Here is an 8,429-nt window from a genome sequence, read left to right as displayed (position 1 = left end):
AGAGTGTTTGGAAAGCCCACACGGTGGCCTGGATGCCCATCCTTCTCCTCTCCCTCCTCACTCTCTGCCCAGCTACATAAAGATTTCAGAGATGCCTTTGAAGGGGCCCCTCTGTGTTCTTTCCTCAGTCCTCTCATGTGTCTGATTTGGTTGCAGGATTCTGGGTTGAGGTGACTGTGGTGACTCAGGAGACCTTGTACTCTGTCTGCTGGCATGACAGACACTCTCACGTGAGACTCTAGCGTCGGAGCAGCCACCAGTGGTCACCATCCTTACTGCCTGAACCACAGTTTGCCCAAGGCCCCAGGACACTGCTTGATGATGAACAACAAACACTCTTGGACACCTGCCTGGTTCTCAGGTTCCCTGCTCAGGCACAAAGCTGCCCTGACTCTCTGGGGGACCCAGCCCGAGGTCCAGGCTGAGGACTACAGCAGTCTACTCTGTGAGGTGCTCAGCACCGAGAGATGCCCAGAGTGGGGACAAGACCTAAACCTGCCTTTGACACAGGTGATGGTGTGATGTCAGGATCACACAGCCAGACGCCTGAGCTCTCAGGGAAGACTTCTATTGACCCTCTTTACAGAGAAAGGTGAATGTCGGACCAGGGATTCTCAGACATTCATAGGGAAATGGATCATCTGGGAACCTGGAAACCATTTAGATTCTGACTCACTGACTCTGAAGTGGAGGCTGGGAGTCTGCATTTATAAAAAGTCCCTTTCCCCAAATGTCCACATGTGAACTTTAATGTCACCAGGTAAATAAGAATGATGGATCAGCTGGTGTCCTCCTGACTCAGTGTGCCTAGTGCTCTAATACTGTCCTGAGAACACACAAGGACATGAAGAGGACACCATGTGACGATGAGGGCAGAGAAAAGAGTTATGTGGCTGCAAACCAAGGGACACCGAAGCTTGTCAGCAAAACACCCACAGCCAATAAGAGGGAGGCAGGATCCCCTCAGGCCAGAGCACACAGGGCCCCATCTCTGGACTCTGCAGGACTGGCCTCCAGAAATGCACATTTCTGTTGTTCTAAGCTGCCCAGTGTGTGCTGCCTTGTGACTTGTCCCAAAACACAAATGTACCAAACAGCCAACATAATCGGGCGTCTGAATTTGATTGCATTTATTTCATCTTGGCCCTCACTTCCTCCACAAGTATGAGGGCCCCTAATTCTACACTTTATGTTGGCAATTGTCATTTAGTGTTAATATGATGAATCTTGTGCTTAGAATACATAAATATATAAGCACTGCTTAATATTATGAATATGATAAGTACCAACGGGAAAATGCAAGTTTTAAATTATTCCCCTTGTTCATCAGTATCAAGATGTGAAGATGAAAATATCATGTTGTTATCACAACCCTTCAGGTCATCTCTGGGGATGGGCAAGCTCAGGGGGAACAGCTGCCACACTTGATGGGAAGCCTCAAGGGCATTATGCTCAGCCTGCCATTTCAAAATTGAGATGCAGGGCGGTACTTTTCTGGACACACTGGGAAGAGGGAGAGCAGACGAGGGATGAGCAGCAGTCCATCACCAAACCCACCAGCACCTCCCTGCCTCTGTCAGACCGAAGCTTCTCAGACAATCCTGGGCACAGGGATCATCTGGGATCCTGTCACATGTGGACTCTGACTCAGTTCTTCTGGAGTGGAGCCTGGGACTCTGCATTTATAAAAGGTGATTTTCCCCAAACCTCCACACATATGCCTCAATGTCACCAAATATATAAGAATGATGGAAAACACGAAGGAAACCCACTATCAAATGAAAACAGAAAAGAAACCTCTCCAAAGAGAATGAAAGAATCATGATTAAGGAAGGATTCCGAGTCCATGCAGGAAGAAGACCAGAGAAGATAGTGAGGAGCTGGGAGAGGCCCCAGTTTCTATAGGAAAAAAGACTAGAATGAAAGCAAAGACACCCAAACCCCACCTCTGGCTCCCGCCGAATCGCCCCACTGGTTTTCCCTCCACCCCGTCCACAGTGAAGTCTCTTCCCACCTCTCCCGCTTCCTCTCTCTGACTCACTACTCTCCATCTCAGTCTGTGGGTCTCTCTCCCTTTCATTCAACATCCCTCCTCTCCTTTGACCTCTTCAACTAACTGCTAAAATATTTGCTTAAGAAAAGATATGGACTTGTAAGAAATTTTCACTCACATCCTCTGTTTTTTCTTGTACTTCTCTGATCTCCCACTTCAGAAGCCCCCAGTGAACTGATTCCCGTCTCTCATCACTATGTGGACCTTCCTCCTCCGTGGGTCTCTCTAACTCCCCAGTGACCCCAGTGGGTTCCCAGCCTGCTCCTTTATCCCCCAGAAACTCCCCACTCTGCTTCCTGTGTGTGACCTCCTGAAGGATCCAGTGGGGAGAGAGAAACCTAGTTTCAAGAGCATCCTGGGAATGGGATCATGGCTGACCGGTCCTGTTCTCAGCTAATGTGCATCTTAGTTCATGTATAGTTAGTACAGGAGACACCCCTTTCCCTTACTGTGGGGTCAGCTTTGTGTCCTGTTCCCACTAAAGAGGCAGAAATAGAAAACTAAGGACTGAGATGAGGAAGGAGCTGCCCTAAGGAGAGGCCTCGCTCTGCCCTTGGGCAGGGAGTAGTCCGTGGTCAAGGCCCTGGTGGGAGCTGGAGCCTCTGTCAGGACCTCCTGGAATCTGGTCACGAACACCCTGGATCTGGGCCTGGCAACAGGGGCTGTGTGAGCCTGTCACTGAGGGCTCTGTGGGGCTCAGCTGGAGACCCACACTCCCAACACTGAGCTCACTGCACTCAGCAACTGTTTTAGCTCAGGGGTCCTCAAACTTTTTAAACAGAGGGCCAGTTCACTGGCCCTCAGACCGTTGGAGGGCCAGACTGCAGGCCCCGGGATGAGTCTGCTGCTAAGCAGGATAGGCAGTGGTGGCAAAAACATCCGGTGGGCCAGATAAATGTCCTAGGTGGGCTGCATGTGGCCTGTGGGCCTTAGTTTGAGGACGCCTGGCTTAGGGTCTCTAGGAAGCCTCATGCCAGGCCCAGCCCAGATTCCCCTCCCAGAAATGACACCCAGCCACTGGGGGTCACACAGGCCCAGGGAGGGTTGGCCTGGCAGGGGAAGAGCGGCACATTTGCATGCAGGGCCCCTCTCTCTCCTCTGGGGCTGGAGGGGGCATAAGAGAGACCAGCAGCGTGTCTGCCTCAGCAGAGCTCTGGGGTGTCTTCACCATGGCCTGGACCCCACTCCTCCTCTTCAGCCTCCTCCTTCACTGCACAGGTCAGGATGGTCCTCAGCACCCCTGAACCCCCAGCCCACTTCCCCTACCCACGCCAGGTCTGCCCTTCCCTCCTGTCCTTCTTCCAGGTCATAATGGGTGTCTGGGTTTCCTGGGTCCCTCTCCCAGCCTGTACCGACTCAGCCGCCCTCTGCATCTGCCTCCCTGGGAGCCTCGGTCAAGCTCACCTGCACCCTGAGCAGTGGGTACAGCAGCTATGGTGTTGGATGGCACCAGCAGCAGCCAGGGAAGGGCCCTCGGTACTTGATGTGGCTTTACAGCGATGGAAACAGCAACAAGGGGAACGGGATCCCTGACCGCTTCTCGGGCTCCAGCTCTGGCCTTCGGCGCTACTTAACCATCTCCAACCTCCAGTCTGAGGACGAGGCTGATTATTATTGTCAGAGTGAGGAGAATGCTGCTTCTCACAGTGACACGTACTTATGGGGAAATAGGACAAAAACTTCAGTCTGCTCATGGATGTGTTCAAGGACAATCCTCATGTTTTGAAATATATAACACATGGGAAAAATCTACTTGGAATGACCTCTGCTTTCAAATCTACTCTGAATTTTGTACTTTTTAAGTCTCAGGAAAACTAAAAACACAAACCAAAAGCTCACGATGGCACTCAAATGTTGCCTGAATGTCCAAATGTGCTAATACCAGTGCCTGTGGGGCTGGCTGTTTCTTTCTGAAGGGTGGAAAATGAGCATCTCCTGGCTCATATTATGCTCAGTCCCCAGGGGACCAGCCCAGCAGGTGGACAGTCCTACAGCATGGACTGCGCTGGTCCCAGTGCTACAGCAGGGGCCTCCTTCCCTCCCAGTCATCAGTATTCAGAGCTTCCCAGGCTTCCTGCACCCCAGGGACCAGGCAGTGGGGTATGAGGGAGGCTGCCTCACTCATGGGTTCCTGCAGCCTCAGCCGTCACATCAGGATAGAGGGTGGGTATGGGGGCAGCTATGGGGCTGAGGCAGCAACCTCCCTGTGGGAGGTGATGGGGGAAAGGGAGGCTCCATCTCTCTGAGATATGCTGAGCCTGCTCCGGGGAGGTTGGGGGATGCAGGTCCCATGAATGTGACTTTCTTACAGCTGATCCCAGCTAGGGACATGAGAACCCACCCCATGGGTGGGTTTCCCTGAACCCTGAGGCATGACTTGTGTCCTCTCCTCTCTGTGTCACTGGTACTTTTCAACAGTCCAGGCTGTGATGCAGCATCTGTGGGGTATCAGGGACCAGAAACCACCCAACCTGAGCCTATGTCACCCTCCCTCTGGGGCTCACGCTGTGCCCAGGGCCCAGGATCAGTTTCTAGTGTACAGATAGTATCACAGACTTTGGGGTAACCATGGAGATTAATGACCAACGGTTCCCAGAAAGAAAGTCTTAGTTTGTGACTAGATAGGAGTTTGGATATTCAAAGGTTTAGCCTGGTTCTCCTTTGTCCCCATAGCCTCCTTGACACCACTCACCTCTAGGGACAGGGTCAGGCTGACCATCACTGTTAGAGCTGATTACAACCCAATGACACCATGAACTCCCATCCCTGGGAGAGTGACACAGGGATCTATCCCTCAGGTTCTCCCTCAAATCCATCCCTCCCCTGTCCCTACCTTATTCCAACATCTGCTCAGGCTGTGGCTTCTGCTGTCACTGCTCCCAGAAAGCCTGAAGCTCTTACCTTGGCTCATCCTCCTGGGGTCAATGAGAACCCCACCTTCCCTCACTGGCTTCCCTGTGCAAGTAGATCCTTTGTCTCCAGAGGCTATAAGAGCCCTCCACATGTGGGAGGGGTATAGTGAGGAAGAGAAATGCAGCTGAGGTGACATGACACACCCAGGGTCCCTCCACCCAGCCCCCTAGATGTTACCTTCACCTGGCCTGGGCTTTGTGAATCATTCCCTGACCTCTGAAGCCTTAGGGAACCTGGGTCTTCTTTATCCCCAGACTGTGTCCCCAGGAGATTACTGGTGCACATGAGCCCTCCCTATGAGGAGATGGCTCTGGAACTCCTCATGCTTACCTTCCTGATGTTATCCCTATTCTCTCCCCTCTCTGTTTCCTTAGTTGAGACAATGCTGGAATACACTTTGGTTACTGGGAGCTAGAGGGGTAAAAAGTGCAGGCCACACAGAGAACTGTCACCTGGTCCAGCATCTGCCAAGAGCCAGCAGGGGAGCTTCTCTCTGCTCCTTGCTCCTTCCTGCACCATGATGGGCTCCTGGACCTTGGAATTTTCTGCACCATCCATGTCTTTAATGGACATGGGTCACCTGTGTCCCCCCACTGTTGATGGGTGACCAAAAGCTAGGAACTGTCCTGTCTAGTAGGCAGACAGTGTCTGTCTGGGATGATCAGAAAGCACTTCCAGCAGTCCGTTCAGACAGAATCTCCATCTCTATGTCTGCTCCTCAGGAACTGACAGTGACAGTGAAGTCTGACCCTGAGGGACGTGTAGGCTCAGAATCTGCAAGCCTGGCCCTGGCTTGGCCTAGGGCCGGTGCAGAAAGGAAACAAAAAAGAGGCTAAGCAGGCCAGGCCCAGCTGTCCTGTCAGGGGCTGAGCTCTCTTCGGTGTGGGTCCTGCAAAGACAGTCTCAGGGTGGGGAGGCCCAGGGTCATGTGGAAAAGAAAACCAAAGTGAGCCTGGGGAGTCAAAGGAAGGGTGTGGGGCAGATGTGGTAACGGGAATAAAGCATGAAAAAAAGATTGTCTTTTGTGACACTTAGTGAGAGGACACATGGGGACTAGAGCTGTGACAAAGAGGAGACCTGGCAGGTCCTGAGCTCTTGAAGACGACCAGTGCCTGCAGATTTGAATACCAGGCACAGGGAGAAGCCGAGGGTCCCTCCATTCACCTTTCCTGCAGCCCAACAGTCCCAACAACAAATGGTCCACCCCGCTTCCTGCTAAATTAAAACAGTGAGTCAGTGAATACAGAGGAAACTTCTGTCTAAATTGTAGACAAAGTATTTGAAAGCTAAGATATAATCCTGGTGTGAAATGTATCAAACACATATTCAGGAGACTACAAACATAGAAAGACAAAGATCCCTTAGAAAATAAAAAAAAAAAAAACCCAACTACTTTTTGTTAGTGAATATTAAGCCTACTACATCTGTTGCTTTTTCACAAATACTGAACCATATCTAAGCCTTATCAAAATTCTAAAAGAATCACATGACCTGGAGGTTTTTATGGAATATTTGCTGCAGTCTCATTTTATAAAAGGGCTGCTAGGATTATTTCCTAGGAAATCCCCTCCCTGCCCTATTCCGTGGACAGCCCCTACACATGCTCAAAACCATCTCAACTATGACAGCATCTGTGATGCTCGGCCTGGTGGTACATGTGAGTCATTAAGCTTTTTCTACTCTGGTAGTGCAGATACCTCTAAAAAGCTGTACATGTAAATATTTGCACCTCCTATCAGCCGTTATTCCTCCTGGGAGTGAGAAATTACATCAGTAAGCACAACAGTTCAGAATCATACAACTTAGGGTTCAGCTGATAGGTCTGTGGACAGACAGTGACTAGGGAGCTACAGAGACCAGCTGAGCCCTCAGGTGTCTGGACAATGGGGAGGTGTGTGCCCAGATGAGCAGGCAGTGCTGGGGGACTGCCTTGTGGTCCCTATACACCTGCTCAGGGAGGACAGTCCCTCCAAGGAGCCTGGGCCTCAGGGCTGGGCCTGTGCTCACTGATGGAGACTCAGCAGCTGTGTCCTCTCTGTCCTGGCACAGTCTCCTGGGTATGGACCTTTGTATGGTCTCAGCAGGTGCTTCCTCCATGGGCTCCCCCAAGGGGCAAAGCAAACCACCCCCCCCTCAGTCTGCAGGGAGAGCTGAGCCCCAGCCCAGGGTCAGGGAGGGGCTGGGCAGACCCTGAGTGGAAACACATTTGCATGAGCAGCCCCTCCTGTGCAGAGGCTGGGGAGAAAAGGGGGCCTGGGGCAGCCCAGCCCTGCTGTGGGGACCAGGGCTGTGTCCACCATGGCCTGGGTTGAACAGTCAGGAGAAAATAGTGCTGAAGGCCACTGAGGATAAGGGGAAATGGGTCTCCATGCATGGCTGCTGGGAGTCAAGTCACTATTGTCATACAGGATGAGAGGCGTGAGGATTCAGGAGCATTTCAGATGGAAAGCAGACTGCAGGGGACTCATTTCCAATATGATTTGATGATGGTAAAATCTGAAACTAAGTTCTTACAAAGGGGAATGCATCCCGTTTCTCTGTAGACAGGAAAAATGAAAATTAATTCAGAAACAGTGAACCAAAAGCAGGGACTATTTCAGATCTATTGACAAAACCTCTAGAAGGCCCCATAATACAAAAGCGAAAATGTCTTGGATACAATAAGAAATCACCTGTCATATTATGAACCAAAACACCACAACGTGGATGGAGAAAAGACTGTACATGACACTGACACTGAGATGATCTAGGTGGTGAAATGGTACGGCAGATGTGTCTAAGTCAGCAATCAGGACATCCCTTGGATCAGAGACTTTAGATGTTCTTGAAACAAAAGGGAAAGGAGAAAATTTCTAAAAAAATTAGAATCATGTAAAAAAAAACTAATGGAAATTATAGAAAAAATACAATTTTTAAAATGAACTTAAAAAAAGAAAAAGAAAAAAAGAACTCTTCGGAGAGACCCAGAACAAGTGACAAGGAAACTAAAATTCAGCCAGTGGAGAAGCTATTTCACGTGACTGGAGAACAAAGTAGGTACAATAGTTGCTTCAGCCCAGCAGGGGGAGCTGTGGGTCCTCTCAGGGCTGAGCCAGGGCTGAAACTAAAATGGTTCAAATGTAATGGTCCCGGGGTCCGAGCTCACGGTCCTGAGTTAGAGGGGACAGCAGGTGCTTCCTCTCAAGAAGCAATTCAAAGCTCACACCAGCCCAGCCTCCCTGACAGAGGAGCTGCCCCTGGGTCAAGGACACAGAATCAGATGGTGCTGGGGGTGTTGGAGAAGGGCTCATCTTTGCATAATGTACAACCCACACACACCCTCCCAGGGAGGAGGTCAGGGAGCTGGGAATGTGACAAAGGCCCATGCACCCAACCTGCTATGCATCTGGAAGGTTTTTGGAAAGGCCACACTATGGCCTGGATGCCAAGGAACAGAAAGATTTCAGAGACCAGCCTGGGAAGG

This window comes from Otolemur garnettii, unplaced genomic scaffold, assembly GCF_000181295.1.
Source record: "Otolemur garnettii isolate 467f Iridium unplaced genomic scaffold, OtoGar3 scaffold00447, whole genome shotgun sequence".
NCBI classification, from domain to species: Eukaryota; Metazoa; Chordata; class Mammalia; order Primates; family Galagidae; genus Otolemur; species Otolemur garnettii.
The sequence above is the reverse complement of the archived record's forward strand: the minus strand, read 5'-3'. Positions refer to the sequence as shown.